Raw genomic sequence first — 26,268 nt, forward strand, 5'->3', positions numbered from 1 at the left:
TTTATTGTAATATGTACTTTGCATGAGCTTTATGAGACCCAGGTATGAAGATGTAGCCACCTTAGGATGGGAATGTCACAGCCACTGTGAGCCAGGCATCTAGTTAATGTGTCCCTGCCCTTAGCATTGCACAATCATGTTTATGTACATCATTTTTGCTTATCTGAGTTCTATTAGTATTTACATTTCAAAATTTTTATATATTTGAGAAGCAAAGAGTAGGAGAGAGAGAGGCAGACAGATACAGCATTTCTATACTCTGGTTCACTCCCCAAATGCCTGCAATGGCCAGGGCTGGGCCAGACTGCAGACAGGAGCTAGGAACCCAATGCAGGGACCCTAGTGCTTGTGCCATCACCACTGCCTCCCAGGGCCTGCACTGGCGGGAAGCTGGAATCAGCAGTGGAGCCAACACTTGAACTTGGGTCCTCTGATGTGGGGTGCATATGTTAACCTCTAGGTCACACACCTGCTCCTATGTGAATGTTTTGAGAACCTGTTGAAACCACTACTTCTGCAGGTAGGTGCTAGAATTCAAAATAGCCAGGTCACTCATCACCAAAGCCAATCACGTTCCTGGGCAAACTGAATCTGAATTATTGACTCCTGCCACCCAGTTGTCAAGTGGCTGAGAACAGAGAGGCATCCCTGAACAGAGATTGGGAGGGCCTTGTGCGTGCTGTGTGGCCCAGTGAGAAAGCCTGAGCCTGTGCAGACAAGCAGACCGGCTGGGCCGTCACAGCTTGCCGTGTGCAAGTGCAGTGTGGGAAGCGAGGATGAGATTGCTTCTGAGTGAGTGAACAGCGAGGAGCTGTGGAAGACAGAACTTTCCAGAGCTCTGCGCTGCAGGTTTTCAGACAACTCGCGCAGGATTTCTTGCAGTCCCTGTGGATGGCTTTACTTCCCTCCAGTGTAACCAGCTGTGCTACTGACTATGAATGGCCTCATGCAGCTCCCACCTCTGAACGAGCCCTTTGGAGATGATTGGCTTCTGTGGATGGGCCACATGGAATGTGGCAGCCACACATCCGCCACGTCCTACCCACTCAGTCTTGTGTTTTCAGAATCTTTGATGACCAAATGGACTTCAGTCCTCCACCCTTGGGAATTTTACACCCAACTTGTATGTGACTTGTACATCTGAAGATGTATGGGAGCTGAACCTTCTGTAACCTAGGAAAATGTTGTGAAGAGAATGGATGAGTGCACGGAAAAGACAAGGCCTTGTCCCAGAATCAAGCTTGGTCGTAGGTACAGGCATCTGCAGTGTTTCCCCAGAAGAGGAAAAGCCATAAAGAATGCTTCCGTAAGGACTTTAAAAATCATTAAGACACAGTTCTTCATCGGAAAGCACTGCATGAGTGACAGAAAGGTTGAGCCTTGATTCGCTGTGAGCTGGATTTTAAATCTTTGAAATATTTTATGAATCAAGTTGGATTTGTAAGCAGGAGAACATTGGAAGACCTATAAACACCAAAACCACAATTTTATAAGGAACAAGTCAGCCCAGCCTGTTGGCAGTGACTTGTTGGATTTATTGCAGTGCTTGTCTGATTAACCAGAAGTTAGTTATTAATGAAATAATAAAAGGAAAATGTACCTTCAGAAAGTTTGATTTAGTGAATCCATGTAGACACAGCTTTATCAGAGATTAATTGCCCTTTAATCAAAATCCCAACTGTAAATGAACACTAAGCTGTAATTCAGAATTATGGGATGTGCAGAGAGAAGGTTGATTTAAAGAAGAACAGAGAAACCTGGCTGCTTGTGTGTGGCGGTGCTCACTAGGACTACAGGAATCACTCTGGGCAGGGAGCAGCTCTCTCAGTGCCTTGCCCACACCTTCTTCTTGAGCTGATGGTATTTAAATAGTTGTTGAACTGTTGAAGCAGTGCACAGGAAGAATAAAAAGAGAAAAAATACTAACTTTAAAAACTTTCAAAACTGTTATTTTATTACTTTGATTTTGTCAAAGAGAAAAAGCGAGCAAGACGTCTTCTATCTACTGGTTCCCTCCCCAAATGCCTACAACAGCCAGGGTTGGGCTAGGCCAGAACCAGGAGCATGGAACTCAATTCTGGATCTCATGTGGGTTGCAGGGGCCCAGGCACTTGAGCCATCACCTCCTACCTTCATGAGCAGGAGATACACATGAGCAGGACACTGATGTTGGGGAGCAGAGCTGAGACTGGAAACGGGCCTCTGTCATAGGATGGGGGTGTCCTGAGTGGCATCTCAACTGCTGCACCAAATGACTGCCCCCAGATGTTGTTCAACCTGAGTTTTATTGCTGACTTTGTCTCGCGTCTTGCGTGTGTGTGTGTTGTTGTTTAGTTACTTTTATTCCTGTATAAAATTAGATTCTATGTACCTCTTAACACAGTTAAAATGAGTAAATAAAAAATAATTGTATGCAAGTACTTTCAATATGGCAAGACACTAAAAACTTGAATGGCTGATTTCATTATTAATGTCTGTAGTTCAAACTAGATGAGTTTGATGGAATAGAAAGGCGTGTGGAGTGATTACCCTGGAAGCTGGTAGGCAGATGCTCCCTTCCACATGTCTTTAAGATGGGGAGGGAAAAAACTAGGTAAAAATGATTTAAGGAATCTTTCAGTTGTATGGATCCAAGCGTTTTAGAATATTAAATATTTATGTATTGACTTGTAAGGCAGGGTGGCAGGGAGAAGGAGAGACAGATCGTCTGTGCACTGATTCACTCCCCACATGCTTGCAATGGCTGAGACTGGACCAGGTCAAAGCCAGGACCCAGGAACTCTATCTGGGTCTCCAGTAGGGGTGACAAAGACCCAGGCAGTGGGGCCATCACCTGCTGCCTCCCAAGAGGCACATTAACAGAAAGCTGAACTGAGGCTTTCCCATAACGAGTAAGGGTGTCTCTGGCAGCCACTTAAGAACTGCACCAAACACCTGCCCCTCCTTTTTTGAACCCTAGTCTGTAGAATGATGGAATCATTTGTTTTGTGGAAGTGAAGCATGATTTTTACTTAACAACTGAGAAACTATCAATGAAAAATATATGGAAAGACAAAAAAAAATCTATTACTTGGAACCCGCCTTTTTTTTCCCCCTGAAGAAACCTTTCATTTAATAAGTACAGATTTCATAAGTACAACTTTAGGAATATAATTTTCCCACTGTCTTAATGCCATCCTAGACATGTGTGTATAGAGATCAATCTAGAGAGATGTAACATGAGATGTGCTTTTTAATGCATACTAACGAAAAAGGGTGATTGTACGTATGTACAAGTGTTAAAAGTGGACATGTCTAAGATTTAAAAGAGGAAAATGATACAAAACTGCAAGAATTGAAGTTCAAGATGATATTTCTTAACAAAGACATTGGTTCCTAAATGCTCCACATAAAATTACATGAAAATGAAAAGATTTTTTTAAGAAGAGAACCAGGTGGAGTCACATTGATTATGTGATCTGCTTTAAATGTGCGAAAACCGCCTCTCCCAACCTCTCTCTGAGTCATATTGGTGACACCATAGTGGTGATGTTGGATCATAGCACTCACACTATGGTTCTCATGGCTGCCCAGATTAAACATATTTAGCTGAACACAGTGTTAGCACCTAGATTGTGCAGGCTTTGGTTTGTGTGCTTTTAGTGAGGTTTCTCTATCCTCTGACTTCCTGTTTGGTACATCTCGTTTTTGGCTGGACTCCATAGTTGCACAGGTGTTTCAAGAAGAGCTGATAGGAGGTGCGTGTATTAAATTCTCGCATTCTTGAGATGCCCCTCCCTTGCCTTCACTGGAAGGACATCTCCCCTGGTATAAAATTCTTTTCTTTCTTGGATCACGTCTGCTTTCCTCACATTGTGCTTTAGATTCCTCTGCTGTCTTCTGAGGTGAAAGGTCACCATGGTCCAGCCTGACCGAGGGCTTGGCCTGTGTGCTGCCCATTTCCCTCTTGAGCTCCAAGTAGGGGGATGATGTTTAAACAATAAGCAAAAGTCATCAATCATAAAGTGAAATGGGTGGAATACACTAAATGAGAGATTTTTATTTAACCAAGATCATGTAGAGGTAACAGACTGAAAGAAGATACTCTTTTTTGAAGATTTATTTAAAATAAAGAGTGACGAGGTAGGGGCAGAATCTTCCATTGGCTTATTTACTCAGAAGCCAAATGAATCCTGTAGAGATGGAGACCAAATCCCAAGTTCTCCTGCCATTTCCTGTCTTAGCCCCTCCCAGATGATCTCCAAGGATCCCCCTGACTGCACGTGGCCCAGGTCTCAAACTGTTTCACTCAAATCCCTCAAATCTCCTCAAATCCCGCTCCCCACCCACGTGCACCCAGACCAGCTCTCCCCTCCCTCCACTTCAACCTGTCCATCCCATCAGAGGGTACGCACTGCCTACCCGGAAGTCATACCCCCAGGTCATTGCCTGGTGGGTGTGACCCTTCTGATCCCTCACATCCGAGCTTTCAGGTTGCATCTTCTGAGGGCCTCTCCCCAAAGCCCCCAGCCAGCTCACTCCTGGTGCTGTATTACCCAGCAGCCTCTGCTCCCTTGCACTCCCGGGCATCAGGCTGTGTGCCTAAGATGCACCTCTCTCCCGCTGGATCACGCGTGGGCTCCTTGTATTTTACTGCGTTGTTGCTTCCTTTACCACCAAGGCCTTCTCAGGCCTCCTTTGTGGCATGTATGGCTGGGCACTCCACTTCTTACTTGCTTTGAACTTAAGATTATAGTTTCGAGACTCATCCGTGGAGATGCACATGGATTGTCCATCCCTCTGAGCCACAGTAGGGTCCCTCATGTGCAGATTTCACAGACCCATCTGTTTTATCCCATACCTACTACTTCAAACCGTCTATTTGGACATCCCCCTGTGGGTCTCTATGAGTGTTCCACACAGCCTCACACACAGGCCCAGATGCCAGTGCCCTCCCCTTCCCAACGCTCCAAGGCACTGCACACCTGTTGATACCCCACAGCAAGGGGCTGGGCTCACCTCACTCTTCTTCCTTTTACCCTCAGCAACACTTGAAACTGTACAGCTCCTGTGTTTTTATCAAATGAGTGGCTCTCACTGTTATTGTAATTTGCATTTCTCTACTTGATAATGAGGTTGAGTACCTCACTTGTCATTAAGGTTTCCACTTCTATTTGGTTCAAACCTTTTTGTTTTCGACTTGGAGAGTTCCATGAATATTCTGTATATTAACCCTTTATGAGTAGTCTAAGAGATCTGTCCTTCCAGGGAGGCACATGCATTGTGGTATAGCAGGTTAAACTGCCTCTTGGGAAGTCCTCATCCCATATCACAGTGCCTAGGGTGGAGTTCTGGTTCCTGTTAGTGTGTACCCTGAGAGGCAGCAGGTGATGGCTCAAATACAGGGGTTCCTGCCATCCCTGGGGGGGGGGGGGGCTGATGAAGCTCCTGGCTTCAGTCTGGCCCAGACCTGGCTTTTGCAGCCATTTGGGGAGTAAATAAGCCAATGGAAGATTCTGCCCCCACCTCGTCACTCTTTATTTTAAATAAATAAATAAATAAATAAATAAATAAATAAATAAATCTTCAAAAAAGAGTATCTTCTTTCAGTCTGTTACCTCTACATGATCTTGGTTAAATAAAAATCTCTCATTTAGTGCATTCCACCAATTTCACTTTATGATTGATGACTTTTGCTTATTGTTTAAAAAATTATACCCCGATTGTAACAATAAAAGCTCCCCGGGGGGCTCTTTCATAGAAATATGTATATTGAGGGGGCTGGTGCTGCGGCACTGGCATCCCATATGGGTGCCAGCTTGTGTCCCAGCTGCTCCTCTTATGATCCAGCTCTCTGCTTGTGGCCTGGGAAAGCAGTGGAAGATGGCCCAAGTCTTGGGCCCCTGCACCCACGTGGGAGACCTGGAGGAAGCTCCTGGCTCCTGGCTTTGGATCAGCTCTGCTCCTTCCAGTGGATGAAAGACCTTTCTCTCTGTCTCATCTTCTGTCTGTAACTCTGCCTCTCAAATATATAAGTTTTTTTTAAGTATATTGAATTGTGTATATGTTTTATTTTTTATCCTTAAAACTTGAAGCTGATTGGAAATTTTTTTTTTTAAATTTATTTGAGAGGTAGAGTTATAGAGAAAGGGAGAGACAGAAAGGTGTTCCATCTGCTGGTTTACTCCCCAAATGACCACAGAGGTGGAGCTGGGCCATTCTGGAGCCAGGAGCTTCTTCCAGGTCTCCCATATGAGTGCAGGGGCCCATCTACTGCTTTCTCAGGCCATAACAGAGAGCTGGATTGGAAGAAGTGCAGCTGGGAGGCTTGGCCTACTATGCCACAGTGCCAGCCCCAAATTATTTTGATTTGTGGTGTGAGATAGGGATCAAATTTTGATTTTTTTAAAGATTTATTTTAGTTTTTTTAAAGAGTTACAGGGAGAAGTAGAGACAGTCTTCCATCTGCTGGTTCACCCCCAAATGGCCCCAACAGTCAGAGCTGGGCTGATCTGAAGCCAGGACCCGGGAGTTCTTCAGGGTCTCCCACACGAGTGCAGGGGCCCAGGCACTTGGGCCATCTTCTGCTGCTTTTCAAGGCCATAGCAGAGAGCTGGAACGGAAGTAGACCAGCTAGGACATGAACCAGCACCATGTAGGATGCTGGCACTCTAGGCCAGGGCTTTAACCTACTGCGCCACAGTGTCAGGTCCCAAATTTGATTTTTATACCGTTCCCTAGAAGAACACATTTAAAATTTGATATCTGAAATTGGTTTGTATTTCTCTGCTGTCTTGTATCAGGTTTCCATAGGTAACTGGGTTTGTTCTGATCCACTGCTCTGCCATCAAATTATCCCCAGCACTAAGTTACTTCAACATTACGGACTGGAAGTGGGTCTTAATATGTTGCACACTGAGAGGCCCATGGCAATTTTCTGTGGCACTCCTGGCTGTGTGTGGGCCTGTGTTCATGTCCGTTTTCAGTGGGGTGTGGTGGGGACTGTGTGAACATTGACACCAGTCTGAAGGACGTGGACCTACCTTGGAGCCTGGTTGGCTCCTGCAGTCATGGCTCACGGGTTTTCTAGGTAAAGGTCTCCTGTTCCTGGTTAGGGCTCAGAACACTACTCTGCCTGTACCGCCTGCCCCACACTTTACTGTCTGTCTGCAGTGTAGGCGTCTCTTGGTGGCCATTCTTTCCTTGGTCAGTCCTGAGCTTGAGAACTCTGTGCGTGGCAGCTGCCAGACTCTCGCTGCTTTCTTTTTTATTCAGAAGGGCTTCCGGGATGAACCTTTGTGTGGTGAATATTTGGCCTGAAAATTTCCTAATTTCACTCTTGTGTGCGAGTAAAAGTTCAGCTTTTATTTTACAGTTGTAGTACAGAATCTTGGCCTTGCTCCTTGGAGCTGCTGTTCCATTTTCTCTCTCTCCCGACGTGGAGGAGGAAAGCCGAGGTCAGCACAATTCTCACTCGTGTTCAGGTAATCCTCTTTTTCTTTTGAAAGCTTAAGTGGTCTTCTGGATTTGAGTTTTATCAAATGATTGTGGTGTCTTACGTATGAGACATTTTCCTCTCATTCTTGTTACACAGCACTCTAGACAGTCTCTTAACTCTTACACGTTCATGTGTCGGAGCATTCCTGGCCACCGTGTTTTTAATTGCTGGACTTTGTTCGTTACTCGTGTCCGTCACCCTTCTTTCAAACAGCCTGAACTTCGCGCTCATTGTAGAAGCGCCCCGGCTGCTTCCTCGCCTCGGGGTCCCAGCTGCCTCTGTTCACGGTGCCCTGGTGCCCTGGGTTTGCGACCCCCAGGTTGGATCTGAAGTATTACTTGGAACTGCCCTGCTCACTTCGTTATAGAAAAGCGTCCTATTCATGTGTTTGCTTGTTTATGGCGCCTCCTTCACTAGAACACAGACCCCTTGGCGAGGGTATTTTGACCATCCCCAGGCACGTTATTCCAGAAGCAATGTCTGACATACGCTGTACACTCAGGAACCCTGTTTTGTAGGGGTGGGTGTGCAGGTCATTCCCTGTGCAGCTGCCACAGGTGAGGTCACCATCAGGTACACAGGATCCCAGAACCTCCGTCACCTCCACCATGCCCCCCTGGGGCCTGGAGATTTCTTCTTCTGCGCCCTTCCTGTGACCATGGCTGATGGAACCCACATGTCAGGAGTTGGGGACAGACTGGGCCCCGTGAAGCATTTGGGCCGGGCCACAACACACAGCGTGGGTTTTGTTATAGGCTGAGGGAGTGCTGTGGACAAGGGAGTGGACAATTTCACTTTGCAGGCCACTCAGGATGCTGTGTGGAATATGGAGTGCAGGGGACAGGGTTAGAATCCAGGGCACAGCTAGGAAGGCTCTGACGGTGTTGGAGTGAGGGAGGTGACAGTATGTAGAGGTGTATAGTCAGAGACAGGCGGAACTGGATGTGTTGGGAGCCCTGTGGACAGAACGGGGCATGTATTGAAAACCAAAGGAGCCGTGGACGCCTCAGGTTCTCAGAGTGACAGCTGGGTAGGTGCTGGGATATGCTGCTGAGGGGCCACAGATGGGGGTCACTCACGGGAGGAAGCCAGGAGTTCTGTTTTGAAGCTGAGCTGAGAGTCTGTGAAGGGTTAAATGCAGAAGCAAACCCCCAGCTAGGTCAGGGCAGCAGGCACAGGGGAGCTCAGTGTCATGCAGGTGACACTGCAGGGGTTGAAAGGACCCCTGGGGAGGAAGAGAGCAGAGACTTGGAGCTTGAGAAGGGGCCTGGGAGTGTTGCTTGGATGTGGATGCAGGGAAAGGAGTTGGCACAGGAGACCAAGAGCCAGGATGTGCACAGTAAGGGGAGAGCAGGCTGTGCAGAGACCGGAGCCAGCAGTGTTGTACAGGCGTGAGCATTCAAGTGCTGTGAAAATCACTGCCGAGTCAGGAAAGAAAGGAGAAGAAATGACCACTGGCACTTTGAAGGAGTCATTTCAGAGGACACCAGGGTAGACGCTGATTGCAGAGGAGGGGAGGGCCTCCCTCGGCTGCCCTGTGCAGGGCCCCCGCCGGGCAGGGCCTGAGGCCTTAGAAATGCTGAGTGCACCTCTTCCTCCTCTGTGACGGAGGAAGTCCAGAGTTGGGCACTCGGGAAGGACTGAAGTAAAGGACAAAATCAGTACGCCTGAGATGCTCATGATAATCAAGTGAAAGAGTTGGTTCTCTTAGATGGACGTTGTTAGGTATAAACTATTGGTTTTATAATAATAATAAAAAATTGTTATTGAGGAGGAAAAGAATTTTTATCTCTTTTGTAAAACTGGAAAACTCTGCAACCAATTAGATCTGAGATTTCATTGGTGACTATATCACCACTAAAATGCTCTGGGTAATTTTCAGTTACATCATCTGAAGAACTAGAAAGATGGCTGTTCTTGCAGTTTAAATATTATCACATGGCAATAAAACTATTAAATTATAATTTTAGGCCACAAGAATGAATAATGTAAAGGCTACAAGGAAAACTCTCACTGTAATAAGTTCATAAGGTGTCAAACTTTGCAGTTTATTGAAAATTCTCTGGCTAATTCGCTGTAATTAATCTGAATGAGAAATATTTCATTGTCTAAATATCTTGTTTGTGTATTCCTTTCTAATGGTGAAACAAAAGGACTAATTTGTTAAAGATGTTCTGTAATTGATTCCAGAGGGAGCACCGAGAATATGATTTGCTGACTGGCTGTGCCCAGTCGCTGACTTCCTCCCTCTCAGTGAAGGCTGCGACTTTAACCACAAAGCACTGGAATCGCCAGGCAAGGGGGCTCTGAGCACCTGCATCTCCTAGTCCTGCCCCACTGCCCACAGTGAGGTCCCCAGGAAGGACACAGAAGCCAGAGTCTGCCCCAGCTGGAGCGGCTGCGTAGTTGTGGGCTTCAGTTGAAAACAGTGTCTTGACTTCCAAAGGTGGAGATAAGAAGAGGTTTTTCTGGCACAGTAGGTCCTTCTACCAAAACCCAAGCCTGGGCGGAGACAGACCAGGGTTTGGGGAAAGTGGAGTTAAAAGAGAAGTCTGTTTGGGTGCAGAAAATTTGGAATCCATGCAGTTTTACCAATATATGCATTTTCCACAGGCTTTAAAGAGTCCTCCTACACATAGATTTCAAGACTTTTTGCCCAAAATGAACTTATTTAATTCCATTTCTCATGAAATTTTTAAAAAACTTACTATTTGAAAGGCAGAATGACAGAAGGAAAGAGAAACAGATATTTCTTCCACCCACTGGTTTACTCTCCAAATGGCCATAGTGGCCGGGGCTGGGCCAGGCTGAAGCCAGGAGCTTCGTCAAGGTCTGGCAGGTGGGTGGTAGGGACTCAAGCACTTGGGCCATCTTCTGCTGCCTTCCCCTGTGCCTTAGCCGGGAACTGGATCAGAAGTGGAGCAGCTAGGACTTGAACCCGCACTCATACAGATGCCAGCTTCACGGGCAGTGGCTTAACCCAGTGCAGCACAGTGCTGGCCCCTCTGTGAACTTTTTCACACTTTGGCAGATAGAGGTGTTGACTTTGCTGTCAGACACTTGGCCTCGAGAAGAAAGGAAGATCTGAGAGTTCCTGGGGAGAGAAGTCATGGGTCTTTTCACTCAGCTCCAAGGTTGATGCACACTCCTAGGTAGACAGAGAAGAGGCTGTGCCACCTGCGAGAGCCCAGAGGGCCCGGCTGGCTTGCAGATCAGGGGAAAGACGGGAGTTCTCCCCGGCGCCTCTGTTACTGTGCTGAGCAGCATCTTGTCCAGGCACCTGCTGGCTCAACAAAGCCAAGCCTCTGCAGTCTGCCCTCACATCCTGATAGTGCACCTGCAATGGCTAAATTTCAGCTGCGATACAGCAGTTACATTGCATTTTCTCATAGTTGCGGCTTCCAGGGCTTAGGGAAGGTTCTGTAGGGGACATGTTTAAAGAGGCAGATTCTGCAGGGGTTCCTTTGAGGACCATGGTTCAAGCCTTAGTTCCCCGATGGTAGAATAATTCAGAACTACGAGCCGTCTTCCTTCTCAGCGAGGTGATGGTGACACTGTCAGAGACAGCACCTGGATAGGTTCATAGAACGTGATCAGCAACAGAGAGCTTCAGGCCCCTCCTGTTCCCTGGTTCGGATGCGGAATGCTGATCCCGTGGGCTCTTTGCTCCAGTGCAGCCTCGGGAGGTGTAAGAGCAGTGAAATTCTAGGACCCCAGAGATAGGCTGAGTGAGCTCTCTCAGCCAAGGCTCCTCTGCAGCTCTAGAAGGTGTGCCTGATGGAGAACGGTGTGCCCATGGCATGGCACTGACATCAGGAGGCCAGCACCATGTGACGCCATGCATGTGGAGTGGGAGTGGGAGACGTGGGGTCACGGCATCTTGAGCCCTGTCTGTCGCGTGTTAGGTCCTTTGTTAATGTGCACTGCCAAGATAGAGTCTGCTCCTAGAAGGATCCTGCGTATTTGTACTGGGTCCAGAGGGGAACGTGACCATTATTAATGACTTGGAGAAAGAGTAAGGAACATTATAGCGAAGTGTCAAGCATCTCCATGTTTGAGAGTGGGTGATGAGCCGTGAGGATGCAGCATCTTATCTGGAGGTCCTTAGCTGCTGTGGTGTCCATCTCCTGCTATTTCTGGGTTCGAATGTGTGGCGCTGGCAAGGTCTTGTATATAAGGCATGGTCGGACTTAGCTGAAAAAGGTGGGTGTGCCCACATCAGAGTCAGCTCAAACCAAGCAAAAAATTCAGATTTTACATTTTCCTTCTGGGAGACAAATTGTGATTCACTCGATATAATTTGTCTAAACAGAACTCCACTCAGTATAGACGGAAGTGGCTGATAGCCAGTTTTGGGTTCAGCTCTTTCTGAGAGGTGCCCCTTGGGAGGTGTCACAGCCTTGCCTCCTGCTATGGGAACTCCTGCTCCTCCCTCCTGTGGGGAGGGTCTTGCTCCTTCACCACCTGGTGAAGCACTTCTGCGGTAAGTCCTGTTCCTCAAGGCTGGCTCCCTCGGCCTTTCCTGCGGGTCGGCGTCCTCAGCTTCTGCCTGCCTCTGCCGAAGCTGATGTCTCCCAGCTCCTGTCCTTTCTGTGTACTGCTGCTTCTCGCGCATGGCTGCTCAATCATTGATTCACCTGCTCAGCTAGGGACGAGGCCCTTTGAGGACTGAGAAATCGCTCGGTTTTCTGCTCACAGCGGCACACAGCTGCGGTGCGCCTCAGGACTGTTCTCCGCAGTGATTGGCATGATCAGTTCCTCACATCCTGTGCTTCATACCTGGAACACAGTCTCCCGTCCTGAGAGCAGCAATGCGTTCCTTCTCCACAACTGTCCAGCACTCACATTCTCAGCTCTTGCTTTCAAAGGTCATCCCATCGAGGCATTGTCCCCCATTGTCCTGGGGCCTAGACCTTCCCAGGGACATTAGCAGGGAGCCAGACGGGAAGTAGAGCAGCCAAGACCCAAAGCAGCACGCAGATGGGATGCCGGCAGCTGCACCACAACACAGGCCCTCAGTGGTCTTTGTTTCATAACTTCCCACAGGCTGCAGGCAGGATGTCAGCCTAGGGCCTGCAGCCTCACCCAACAGCCTTGGGAGTCCTGGAGGCCCTGTCTCTCTGCTAGATGTTGGTGGGAAGCTGTTCTTTGCGCCTTCCACCTGGGCCTCCCTGATATGCCAGCTGCAACAGAGCTGCAAAGTGAGAGTCTCTGGGACAAGGCTTTACCGTGCCAATCTCATCGTGCCCCTCGGATAGCAGGCCTCCTGGGGAGGCCCCGTCAGGGCTGAGGAAGGGCCATTCTCCTCTGCTTTGCTGATTCTGTGCTCCTGCAGCCCAGAGCACAAGGCATGTCTGACAGAAGACAGTCCCTCGTCGAAGTCAAGTAGGCTTGGGGAACACAACAAACTGTAATGCTTGGGAGGAACCACAGAATAAATAAATGTATCAGAGGCTCTGCAGTGACATTTCCACAGCAAAGAAGACTATTTAACTTTGTTTCCCAGAGTTTCCCAAATCTGCTGGGCAGGGGTCCCTTTGGAGACAAAGAAAGCTGGGGCCCTGCTCAGTGTGGGGTTCATTAAGACCACAGTGAGTGGATCGCTCCAAGAACCACCAGACCCAGACAGAGCACGTGGGTGCTGTCTTGTTCCCGTGTGCTGCCTGGGTGGGACGGTTGGAGCAGGTGCAGTGGTGAGAATTCCGTGAAGACTTTGGCAGCCGTGGGCATGTTAGTTCAGCACACAAGTGTGTGTGCACAGGAACGAGTCCAACCAGGAAACTGAGTAGTGGGTCCTGCTTGTGTAACCTGCTTCAAATAGATGAATTATTAACATAACTCTGGCAAACCCAAGGCAGTCCCATCCCCCTCCAGCCCCTCCAGCCCTCCCGAGAGGACATGTTCCCCATCTCAGGAGGGTGGGTAGGAACAGAGGGAGGCGATGAGAAAGAGTCAGAGGTGGACTGTGGTTACAGCATGTGTCTCACAACTCCAGCCGCAGGACTTTGCGTCTCGGGGTGGGAGCTAGCCCTAGAGGTGCTTATGGCAGCAGGTGGGGATGTGCTGGGGACAGCGGCGAAGCTGCTGGCCCTGGCTGACTTCGTTCCCTAGTGAGATCTCACCTCTTGCTCCTCCAAGCAGGGAGTTGACAGACGTTCTGGAGAACACTGGTGCTGTTTGGGAGGGTGCGTGGTGCCCACGACTGCTGGATGTAAAGTGTCTGTTTAACCAGATTGCCTCCTTGAACTCTTCACGGGGGCAGGAAGCCGAACTCATTTGCTAATGGAGCCTTCCCTGCCCTTGTCTCCCTGCACCGTGTTTTATGGAAGGTAATTTACAGCATATGTGCACTGTGGGGATCCGTGCCTGCCACCATACGGTGTGGGTGTCCCGTGGGTGCATCGAAAGGGACTTGGAGCTCATATGGGATGCTGGCATCACAGGCAACAGCTTAGCCCACTGTGCCACAACACAGGCCCCTGGATTAGGAATTCCAGCTGGAAATGGACAGTCTTGGGAAACCTTCGGTGTGTGTGTGTGTGTGTGTGTGTGTGCGCGCGTGTGTGTGGGCACACGTGCACGTCGTGAATGCATGCTGCACGTGTGTGGCCCAAAGACCCTTCCTTCCAGGCAGGCAAAGATGAGGTCAGGACAAGAGAAGATCCAACACCTGCAGTGAGGGTGACACTGTCCCAAGGCCATGTAGAGGTCCCAGCAAGAACAGCCAAGGTAGTTGTGCACATCCTGAGGGCCACGCTCCCCTTGGTGAAACTGCAGAATCGCCAGGCCACCACAGGGTTGGTGGCCTTTCCACCATCAGCCAGCACCACATTACCTATCCTGTTGGTCAGGGCTACAGTTGAATTTAACTCAGACACAACCTGAGGCACTGCTCAAAATGCTTGCATGCTTCTTCCCATGAGGTCCTCAAAGACCACATCCCCATGGGTGGGGACTCCTACTCAGTGGGGCTGCTCAGGTTCATAAATGGGCAGTGCCCTGACCGCTCAGGGGACATGCAGTGCTCTGGGACACTCCTCAGCTGGCGTGCATCAGGCAGAGATGAGGAAAGCCAGAGGCACCAAGGGAGAGGGGAGACCTGCTTAGTCCTGGGGATCTCTGACTTGTTAGACCTGGGGACCTTGGTTACTCATTAGTCCTGGGGATATCTGTGACTTGTTAATTAGTCCTGGGGATCTCTGTGACTCGTTAGTCTGGTAATCTCTGTGACTTGTTAGTCCTAATGATCTCTGTGACTTCCAAGTATGAATGCTTTCCTTTTGGAAAAGAGGGCATATTGCTTTATGCAGTGAAATATAACTTTTAAACAAATAGCAAAATACACCCAACCTCTTAAAAAATGTGTGACATAAACATTCTTTCTTCAACAGCAAGAAGTGCCCCTTCCCACTGCTTGCCACAAAGGTACCTCACAGAGAGCGGAACAGTTTCCTTTCACACAAAAGACAATTTGCAGTGCCTGATGCTGTAAAGGAAATTTCCACTGCCTTGCCCATTTCAAGAAAATTCCTTTGTTCGTTACATTGGACAACACATTCAGCTTGTGCTTTTAAAAAGATAAAGGCCTCCGAATGCATTTACATTCTTATCTTAAGAGAGGATGTTTGTTTAAAACATTTTTTCTTTATAAAATGAATGTGAGAACATAAAAAATGTAACTTAAATGACCTTTCCTTGCAGCAATCTAATGTATTTCCTTGACATCATGCTAATTTATACCACTGAAGGCCTTCAAAAGGCACACAAAGAACAAGCAAGCGTTTGCCGCTTGTGGTTGATGTACGTATAAAATATAGGTACACGATCACACACAGATGTAGTACACAGATGCAAGAGCTCTCGCAAAAGTTAACATGAAAGAATATTAGAATCTTTCTTTCCATTTATACTGATGGGCTGTGAAGGTCAACCAGAGATCAATCCACAGAGGCCAGTAAAGTTAGGAGTAATTTAATTAGGGTTGTCTAGATCTGAAATATCATCTAATCCACTTACTGCTAGTGGGGAAATGTGTGTATCTATATTTGTCAAAAGCAATTATGCGCTTTTATAACTTGCAAAGAATTATACCACAGATTCCACAAAGACAACCACCCTATAGAGAAAAAATTAAACTGGCAATATTTATTTTCATGCTCAATGTGTCTTTAAGGGTTGGTGGCATTCATTTCCTTCCATATGGAAGCCATGCATCATCACACCCACGAAGGCTCCCTACACAGGGTCTCTGCTTGCCACACGCACACAGCAGGTTGTCTTGATGACGTGTGACCTGTTGGTGTCTCAGGACCCACCAATTTGGAGGAAGGCCCACGTCATCAGTGATCACCTGCCCAGGGCTGTTCAAAGGCCATGCAGCTGAATGCGGGGCTGGGGCCCTCTGAAGCTTTCCCGTAGAGGATGACTCTCCTGTGCCGTCATTGTAGGACTGCGCCCAGGGAGCTCTGCAGCGTGGTGCTGTGTGCTCAGATGTCCCACCTGCCATGTTGTACAGATGCAGCGGCCAGTGCATCCGTCTTGTATCTCACCTGAGCTTCCTGGGTGCCGCTGCGGGCAGGCCACTGGCGCCACAGAAGCCCTTGTAATTTCCCCCTTACTCTTTCTTTGTAGACACCAAATCCACAGAGAAGCTGATAAGAGAACTTCTAATTAACAATTAATAAATAAGGCTTCTTAGCAAGGAAAACCCCTTATTCCCCCAGGCTTCGAGATGCAGCGAGTAATTGCAGAAGCAGCTCCCTCACCTGCCACCTTGTTCTGAGCCTCATTACAGGGAGGTCATCAGTGCTTCCAGGAAAACGGAGTTCACAGAAAATCGCAGAGCTGCCTTAGAGTCCTCCAAGCGCAGCTGTACATGGCCTGCAGCTCTGCTGCAGTGCGGCCTGAGGTTTTATCAAATTGTTCCCAATTCACAAGTGCTTTCCTGTGGCCTGCAAACCTCTAGGCAGACGTGGTGTTGGCCTCACTGCTGTTCAGTGCGAGCAGAAACTTGAGTCTGTTAACAGACGACAGCCTGCTGAAGGGAGGCGATGTCCACCTAGGCAGGACGGTCCAGCATTGCTTCAGCCACCTGCAGGTCTTAAGGCTTGCACAAGCTTAGAAACCCTGTAAAAGTTTACAGCTGCTTTTAAAAACAAAACAAAACAGACAAAAAGGACAGCCTTGTCTGTAGACTTCTCCTACAGGGCATATTATTTTTAGGGTGAAATATTTCAAGATTTAGTGTCAAATAGACCCCATTTTGAGTCTTGGGCCTTGATGCTGGTCAAGTCATTTCACTTGTAAGTTTTCGCAGTCTCCCAGTTGTCCACGGCTATGTGGTAAATGCCCCTAAACCTGGAGACGGGCAGGCGCTTGATCCAGTGTGCTATGGAGCAGATTAGGGATTCAGGCCGGTCCATTGGATAGCTCATCTGCCTCACAGGCCTGAGCCTTGGAAGGCAGAGTCCTCGGGGGCTGACACCCCGGGAGGCTGTACCTCTCGTGTGTGGCAGCTGGCTTGGGGCATTCGATTATGGAACTCTCTATGCCCAGTGCGCTTGAAGAAGACGCTTTGGAGTTGCCAGCAGATTATCATTTGCACGTGATACTGGAGAGTGCGCTGAAGCTGTGGTTTAATTTCATGAACGTACCACTGCACAGTTCTGCCTAAAGTCTGGGCCCTCACCCCCAGGTACTCACCAGTGTCCTTTCCCAGAGCCTAAGAACACAGCTTCCCCTGAAGTTGTTCTCTCTGTTTGTTTTTGTTACATCTGCAGCGCCTGAGAGTGTGCAAACCCATGAGGGGAGAGGTCACGCTGGAGAACCGTGCCGGCCAAACGGAGTTTGCACAGCTGTGAGCAATAAAACGCCATCACCATGGCAACGTGCACTGGCGTCCAGTGACGCATCTGAAACCAGGGTATTAGATTATTAATTCACATTAGTGGCTGTGAAAATTGCGACCTGCACTGAGCGTGTCGTGGTAAAGCCTCTCTTCCGGAGGGAACGCCGTCTGTCCAAGTCCAGCAGCAGCGGGAGATGATCGCTGGGACGTGGGCAGTGGGGCGGCAGTTGTTGTGCCTTGTGCGTTCTGCGAGTGGCTGATCACCAACCAGGCCCTGGTGCAGGAGAGAACTGGATGCCCCTGAATTCCCGGGGTGGCCTGGGGAAAGCCGGGCCAGAGCGACGTCTCCTGGGATTCTGAGTGACACAGGCTGTCTCCTACCTGGGGGAGGCATGAGCAAAATCAGAAGAAATCAGCAGGAAATGTGAGCTGCTGACAAGAGGTTGAGGGGCTTCTCGGGAGCCCGTGGGGACTTAGCTCACTACTTTCCACCCACATTAACTCAACTCCAAAAGCAAACGCCTGCTATTTTCAGGAAATGAAGATGCTGCATTACACAGAGGCCACGGTGGGAATCAATCAGGGAAAGTGGCTCTGCAGCTGGGAGAACATTTCATTTATGCAAAGGAGTGGGAAACACACAGAGAAGTGAGAACACAGGGATGGAGGCGTGGCCAGAGGGTGAGTGCTGTGGCTCAGCAGGTTAAAGCCGTGTCCTGCAGCGCTGGCCTCCCATAGGGGCACCAGTTTGAGACCCAGCTGCTCCACTTCCCATCCAGCTCCCTGCCTATGCACCTGGGCAAGCAGTGGAAGATGGCCCAAGTGCTCGGGCTCCTCCTGCACCCATCTGGGAGACCTGGAAGAAGCTCCTGGCTTCAGCATGGCCCAGTCCTGGCTGTTGTGGCCATTTTGGGAGTGAACCAGCGGCTGAAAGATCTCTCTCCCTAACTCTGCCTTTCAAATAAATCTTTCAAAGAAAGAAAAGCAGGCAGCAAGACCAGAGCAAGCTCACCTTCCTCTCGTCCTGGATAGGGGCAGAGCCAGGTATGCCCAGGTGCATCCTCCTTGGATAGTCTCCCATTTGGCTTGGGTCAGAAGGAGCCTGGTCAGTCGCACATGGTGTCAAGCAGGCGACGTGGAAAAGAGGGCCAGGGCCTCTGAGTCGCAAAGCCTTGCTGCGATGGAGGGTACTGCCTGCGTCTGCCTCTTGGAGCTCCCTGGGCACCTCAGCCCCTCCATGCCTAGACAGCACGTCGCCAGGCAGAAGCAGCAACCAAAGCAGGGGGACTTGTATAAGTTCCAGATACGGAGCGAGGACAGGGGCCAGTGTTGTGGTGCAGTAGGGTGAGCTACCACTTGAGACGCTGGCATCCCGTATGAGCACTGGTTTAAGTCTTGTCTGCTTCACATGCCATCCAGCTCCCTGCTAATGCTTCTGGAAAAGCAGCAAAAGATGGTCCAGGTGCTCGGGCCTCTGTACCCACATGGGAGGCCCAGATGGAGTTCCAGACCCAGCTGTGCTGGCCATTTGGGAAGTGAACCAGCACAGGGAACACTTACCTTCCCTCCCTCTCTGTAACTCCACCTTTCAAATAAATAACAAATCTTTAAAAAAAAAAAGCCAGAACAAACTGTAAGGTTTCTCTCCCACCCTACTCTGAGACCAGTGCCACCTACATGGGAGCTGGCTGATTTGGCAGAGCCCCTTGTATGCTGGGGACGCAGCTGCTGTATCTGCAAACCAGAACTTCCAGCTCGCCCTCCAGTGGGGGCGTGTGGTGGCCTCTGAATTCTCAGGACAGCCTGACTCACAGGGTTCAGAGCTGGCGCTGCTGGAGTCGCTGGGACATTCCTGTGGTTGGCTGGACGCCTTAACTGGGTGCTGGCACCAGACTGTGGTCCAGAAAGCAGGAGCCATGCATGTACAAGGTCACACACCAACTTGCTCAAGCCTAGCTTGTCATGGCGGCCTACCCCACAGCATCCTAAACTCCCGCCTAAGAGCCCTCTATCTTCCCGGGAGACCTCTTCTACAGAGTGCAGCCTGCACAGTCCAGCCCTGCTCACAACTCCACTCTGCCCACGAATGTCCCCAAGGATTGGTTTGTCCCAGACCTAAGCCACCTGTGGAGGAGGAAAGCATTAAAGGTAAAGAGTGCCTGTCCTTGGCATTGTAAAAGCAGAAAACCTTCAAGCTCTCACCTGCTGGCAAAACGCTGTACTTTCCATGCAATCACATTAAAAAGCTCTTTGAAAGGATTATGCAGCTTAAATATTTGGGCATTAAGATGGCTTGACATTTTGTTTGGCTTAATTTTCAGTTTCGGACTTTCGTAATGACTTTTTTTTTTTGTCTGGTTACAAAGTAACTCAAATTTAAAATAATGTTTAAAGCTGATAAGTAGAAAATGGATACTGTTCAAGAAATTGCCACCTGTAGATAACCACCTGTGTGTGTGTGTGGAAAGTGAGTGTCTCCATTGTCGTCAAATCCGTGACATCCCCAGGCCCTCACCCTGAGCACCACATGCCTGCAGCCTCAGCAGTGGCTGGGTGCATTCATAGATCACTGATCACTTCTCTCTTTTTTTTTTTTTTTTTTGACAGGCAGAGTGGACAGTGAGAGAGAGACAGAGAGAAAGGTCTTCCTTTGCCGTTGGTTCACCCTCCAATGGCCGCCGCGGCCGGCGCGCTGCGGCCGGCGCACCGCGCTGATCCGATGGCAGGAGCCAGGAGCCAGGTGCTTTTCCTGGTCTCCCATGGGGTGCAGGGCCCAAGCACCTGGGCCATCCTCCACTGCACTCCCTGGCCACAGCAGAGGGCTGGCCTGGAAGAGGGGCAACCGGGACAGAATCCGGCGCCCCGACCGGGACTAGAACCCGGTGTGCCGGCGCCGCTAGGCGGAGGATTAGCCTATTGAGCCGCGGCGCCGGCCCTGATCACTTCTCTTTACCCACTCCTTGCTCGTTTCAAATCAGAATGTAAAGCTTTGCTCTGGGGCCCACTCTGCCTTTAGCTAATGTTGAGAACAGAGTGGGGTGGCTTTGGCTTTCCTGGGTCCTTCAGCCCAACATCTGCCTCTGAATCCCTGGACAGCATCCCCTCCAGAGGCCTGCCTGCTTCCCCTCCCCACCACCTCCGTTGGATGCTTTTTACCCACCTGCCCTGTGCTTTCAGAATCAGCCTGTGTTTGCCACATCTTCCTCCTGATTCCTTATTAAGTGCCAGTCACTAGGAGGCAGGCAGATCCTGATTTTGTCTCTTGCTTTTCCAAGGAGCTCTCCCTAGTTTGATCGATAAGAAACAGACCACAGGCTTGATGAGCAGAGACACAGGTGGGCAGAAACAGGACCTGGGCAGCGCCACGGTACCACTGCCCTCACGCTGGGCTCCTGCCATGTTTGCCCAGAGGTGGCTCTTGTCTCTGGAGTGAGCAGGCTCACACCCCTTTTACCTGTGCGCTCCCCTGGCATCTGTTTTTTCCCATCCATCAAACAACCAACCTGAAAATGAACATTGTTCTTTCTGAAATCGCCGGTCCCCTTCTCAAGGGTGCCTAACACCTCCTGCTCCACAGCCCCAGACGCCATCGCCTGTGACTCCTCCGTTTCCTCTTCTGGCCACGTTCATTCCCACAGGAGCCCTGCTCCACTTCCTGCTCAGAAATCTCACACATGCAGCACTTTCTTTCTTGCTTCTGCTGTGTCTCTTGCTTAGGCAGAACAATTTCCTGCTGGACCTGCCAGACCCTGACTTCCTACTCCAACTCTGCGCTTATCTCCTCTCCTCCCCAGGGATCTGCAGTTTACCCTCACATTCTGTTTTCTCAGCCCCAACCATGCTCCCCAGTCCACTCACGTGGGGTTTTTTTCTCTTATATTTCCAGGTTGATTGCTCAGCATAAAAGTCAGCATTTCACTATATTTGTGTGGCCTCTTTTTTATTTCATTTTCTGCTGTTCTTGGCCGTGTCCTCCACACGGTCACCAGTTGGCTCTCAGAGTTCCCAGTGCAGCTTCCTCTAACATTGAAGAGTCACTTCATTTTAATTTACTTGACTTAAAGCTTGGAATGTATGCTAAATAGTGGAGATCTTCAAAAAGTTTGCAGGAAATGCATTTTATGAAAAAACTGCATGAATTTCAAAACTGTTTTGCACTAACATGAACATAAATCTTTTCGTTCTGTTTTTGCATGAATTTTTGAAACCCCCTTCATATCCTGTGTACCATGCACAAGTAATAGGGGCATACTGTATTTCCTTACTTTGTAGCCAGTGGCTTCTAAACACCTGTTGTTTTGAGTCACAGCAGGCTGTACCACTAGGCACCATTGTTACTTTTTCTTTAAGAAGACTTCATGACTTTGGACAGGAAACAGGAAGCAGAAGGGCCTTGGAGTGGTCCTGAGGGAGGGCTGAGCTGTGGAGGCTGCTGCGGGCTGGCAGAGACACTTCCCCAGAGCCCTTGAAGGCAGAGAGGGGGAGGTCTGCCTCTGCTGCTGCCCAGGGAGCTGCTAGGCCCCGAGGCTTTGTCTTCGTGAATGGAGGACCTCGGGAGCCCAGGGAGATTCTCCACTTCCAGGGAGCTGGGCCTGCTGCCTGTGTTCTGAGCTCCTGCTCTGGTCCCCACGCCTCCTTGTGCTGTTAGAGTGGTGCTGCAGCTGCAGGGTGCCTCTGGGTCCGGGAGCCAGAAAGCCACGCTCCTACAACGCACCTTCAACCTGTCCATGCAGAATGGACTTCCCGCACTGTCAGTGGTGCTCAGGGATCTGTACGGGTGCGTGGAAGGGGCTGTTGCTGTGCAGCCAGACCACCCAGTGCTCATTGCCAAGGGAACTTCCTGAGGCCCCCGGGGCCACCCCAGGATGGCCCTGCAGACCACCCTGGAACTCTGCCACAGCACTTGTGCGGCTTACTGTTGAGATTTACACGTCTTGACAAAACCTCAGCGATGTTGTTCACTGCGTTCATGGCAGTTTCACCCCAGCATGGGCAGGGGGAGGTGGTGGGGTTCCCTGGCTGCGGCTTGGCCTTGGGTGGATGTCTTTTCCTGGAGCACAAAGACATGAGGTATTAGTACCGATAAGAGAGCCAAGAAGAAACACGTCCTGTTCCTCTGTGTGACATGAGCGAAACAGGCCACAGCCAGTTGTGGGTGGAGATGGGTGCTGCTGGGCTTACCCCAGAGGTCTGGGTTGCGGGGTCCTCCTCCTGTGCTAACTGTGCCCTAGATGTTTGTGTAATAGACAGCCTTTCCTGATGCTGATTTAGTACCCCTGGCATTCTAGGGAAGTTTCTCTTCCTTAGTATGTCTTTGTAAATATATAGCTATATATATGCTCTATCTGTTTGAAAGGCAGAGATGGGTTTGGGTGAGAGACAGAAACGAACCTCCTGTGTACTGGGCTCACTCCCCAAATGCCCACAGTAGCTGGGGCTGAGCTAGACTGGAACCAGGAACCTGGAACTCAATCTAGGTGTCCACTTGGGTGGCAGAGGCCCAAGTACTTGAGCTGCCACCTGCTGCCTCCCAGGGAGTGCAGTAGCAGGAAGTACAATCAGGGTTGGGGCTAGGACTCCAACTCATACACTTGGATATGGGGTGCATGTCCCAGGAGACATCCGAACTGCTGTGCCAGACACCTCCCCGTGTGTTTTCCATTCTCATTTTATTCGTTCTCAGCCTGCGCCGCCTGGGATTTTTGTGTAATGTTAAACTCCAACACCTCTGCATGGATGTCATGTAGTTTGAGAACACTGCAGTCTTCAGGACAGTACTGAATGCACAGTCCAAGGAGATCGATGGTCCCTGACCCTTGGCCATGCTGACCTCAGGTGTGGCCCCTGCTTTCTCGGAGCAACCTCTTGCCATTTGACTTAGCAGATTCCTCTACACATTTCCCCTCCACTCAACAATTCTTAGAATGCTGATGACTGTGAAATTCATTACAGACCATATGTATGTGGAAATGCACATATGCATGGGTCCATCCATCTGTCCATCTGCGTCCATCCATGAAACATCTCCCATCCATCTGTGATGCGTCCGTCATTCATCCATCCACCCACCTATCATCTATCCATCCATCTGTTCATCTACCAACCATGCATGAGGCATCCATATATCATCCATCCCTTCATCTATCTGTGGTCCATCTATCCACAGTCCATTCTTGGTACATCTATCATCCATCTGTGATTCATTCATACATCATTCACCCGTCCAGCATCCACCATCTATCCCTCCATTCACCCATCATCTACCTGTCATGTGTCCATCCATCCATCTACCCACTTATCCATCATCCATCCATCTTCATCCATTTATCTGTTATCCATCCATCTTTCCACCATCTGTCCAAACATCCAGCTAGCCATCATCCATTCATTCATCCATCATCTATCCATCAACTTCATCATCCATCCATGTGAATGCTGTGTTCCTGCTGGCCAACACTATGTCCATTTAGAAAGAGGATCACAAGTTCAGTAGGCATTCTGTGGACAAAAGCTACCTGCTCAGGAATCCAAATCTGCCCCCAGAATCACAGCTGTGCTGACTCGGCCAGCTGCCAGTCTTTCTTACACCATGCAGTGGGGGTCTCCTGTGTGTCCTTCTGGAACCTGACCCTGCCACTGCCCATGTGGCTCTCTGCGGCTCATCTCTCTATTGCTCTGTCTTGTTTTAGAATCCAACAACCCCTCCTTCACCTTCCTTTGACCTTAAACGGACTTGGTCTGGTTGTCTGACTCACCCTTCATGATTATTCAAAACTCAGTAGTGAAACCTTTAGCAGAGAAAGGTCTGATAAGACATTTGCTAATTCTGTCCTATAATGCCACATCTTTTTTGTGTGTTCAGTGTGGACAGAATTTCAAGGTTGGTGACTCTAAACAAAAATTGCCAAGAAGTTCTGTTACCCAGCGTATAAAATACATAGATATCCTCACGGAGGGCACATTCCTTTTGACCCTGAGATCGCATTCAGTGGGCTGGCCACCTGGGTAGCACGTACACTGGAACTTTCTTCTGCTTTTGCCATGAGGGTGACCCCCTCCTTCGGAAGTATCTCCCTGTATCAATCTGTGTAAGTGGAAATCCGTGATGTTTTCTCTTGGTTGCCAAGTCACATGCGCAGCCTCATCTCCTAAAACCAGCCCTTCCTCCCCAAGACATTAGGATGTGCTCTTAAAATCCCCTTCCTGTCTCTTCAGAAGCCAAGGTTTGGCAGCCATCCTGTGTGATTCAGGAGTCTGTAGGTCATGAAAGAAAAGAATGGGCCTGGAGTCTTGAGTCTGTCTGGACCCAGGGGTGCCTCTGGCTTCCGCTTTCCTCAAAGCCCTATCTGAGGCAAAGAAGGCTCCCACGGCACCTGGGTTTCCTTGCACAAATGAAAAGTATAATCTTGGACCTTGGAGCACTGGAATTCTCAACATGAGGTCCTCAGGTGAAAACCACATCCCACAAGCCCCTTCAACATCTCATCTAGTTCACTCCTGCGGGTTTTATTCCCAGCCGAGTTCCTGTTGTTGCCGTGCAGTCTGCAGACACCAGGGCTTCTCCAGCCCCATCCGCAGCTCCCATCTGAAAGTGACTGCTGCCCACATCACGGAGTCCCGCTCAGTCCCTTCCTGCCCAACTCGGCTGCTTTTCCTCTCTGTAGGTGTGACGCCGCATCTCTTACCACTTCCATCTCGGTGTCCAGAGAGGTGATCCGGCACTCGGTACTCAGCCCCTAGGCCATGGAGACCCCAGTCAGCACTCCACAGGGGTCAGAGGCGGTGCCTGAGGTGAGCTGGATATGCTCATTTGCGTTTGTCCAAGGGCCAAGGGGATCCACAGAGACTCATGCAGCTGGAAGCTAGAATAGCAGTCATTTCCTGACTAAACATGCATTTTTGTTACGTATCAGCTGTGGAGAACATGACTGAAATGCTCCAGTCCCAGTTCTGATGTCCAGAATCAAGCACACAGGCCAATAGAATTCTGTCCCCGCTGATGGACACACGCCTTTTGGTATCTGACCACCCCAAGGAAGTGAGAGGACTTGGGATGCCTCCTGCTCCAGCTCCCTCCCATTGGTCACCAGTGCAGCTTTCCTTGCGAGCTGGGTCAGCGCACAGCTTCCCTGCAGAGAGGGAGCACACCGGAAACTTGTGAGACTCAGGCCAGCAGCAGAACATTCCCTGTGTGCAGTTACATAACCAGTCGTAGACGGTCCCTCTCCTTCCCTGAAGATGATTGAGAACAGAACTTTTCCCAGCTGCCCTCTGGTATGGTCACCCTCCTGCTGTCAGTCCAGGAACCCTCACCACAGCCTCCCACAGCCCCTGCAGTCCCTGCAGTCACTCACATGCTCGCGGCTCTTGCCCTTGGCCTATGGATGGCTCCTCTGCCAGGCCAGCCCTCATCTTCCCCTGCAGATGGATCAAGTCAGGGATGGCCCCGTTCCTGAAAGTTGCAGTGCATTCTCTCTGCTGTGGGATCTGAATCACAACAGACCAGTGTGAGTCACGGCCAGAGTGTTCCTGTCAAGAGTTCCCACCGCGGCTGTGCCAGAGTGGCCAGCCACCAATGGTCCCCTGGACCTCTTCCGCTGTGAGTCAGTGTTCTGCCTCTGCCTTGACTCCTCCTCCTCGCTGCTCCTCCACCCGTCTCCTCCTCCCCAGGCAGCCGCTTCCCTCTCTGGGGCGTGGAGGAATGAACCCATCACCCACCAGGCACTTCACTTCGGCAGCCCAAAGTTCCCACCTCTTCAGTCCTCATTCCTCCGAGCAGCAGCCACCCTCAGCAGGTGCTGGCACCTGTGCCTCCCCTTGTCCCAGCATCTGGGCCCTCCTGGGGGTGTCTGCTCTCCCACAAGGTTCTATACCTCCCTCTGTGCTCTCCTGCAACCTCCCTGCACCAGCCCACCTCCCTCTATTCCTATGCTCAAAGCAAACT

The 26,268-nt window shown here is 49.8% G+C and overlaps 1 long non-coding RNA gene across 1 annotated transcript; it reads right to left on the minus strand.

Annotated features, from left to right (window-relative positions):
- Positions 1–15,607: 15,607 nt before the first annotated feature.
- On the minus strand, positions 15,608–25,987 carry LOC138845051 (uncharacterized). The gene is made up of 2 exons (XR_011381785.2): positions 18,337–25,987; positions 15,608–17,705 (listed from the first exon to the last, which is right to left on the minus strand). It is a non-coding gene; the product is annotated as an uncharacterized LOC138845051 (long non-coding RNA).
- Positions 25,988–26,268: the final 281 nt, after the last annotated feature.

The sequence above is a fragment of the Oryctolagus cuniculus genome, chromosome 13 (assembly GCF_051225735.1).
Source record: "Oryctolagus cuniculus isolate XC-2025 breed Fujian yellow rabbit chromosome 13, ASM5122573v1, whole genome shotgun sequence".
In the NCBI taxonomy this organism is placed as follows: Eukaryota; Metazoa; Chordata; class Mammalia; order Lagomorpha; family Leporidae; genus Oryctolagus; species Oryctolagus cuniculus.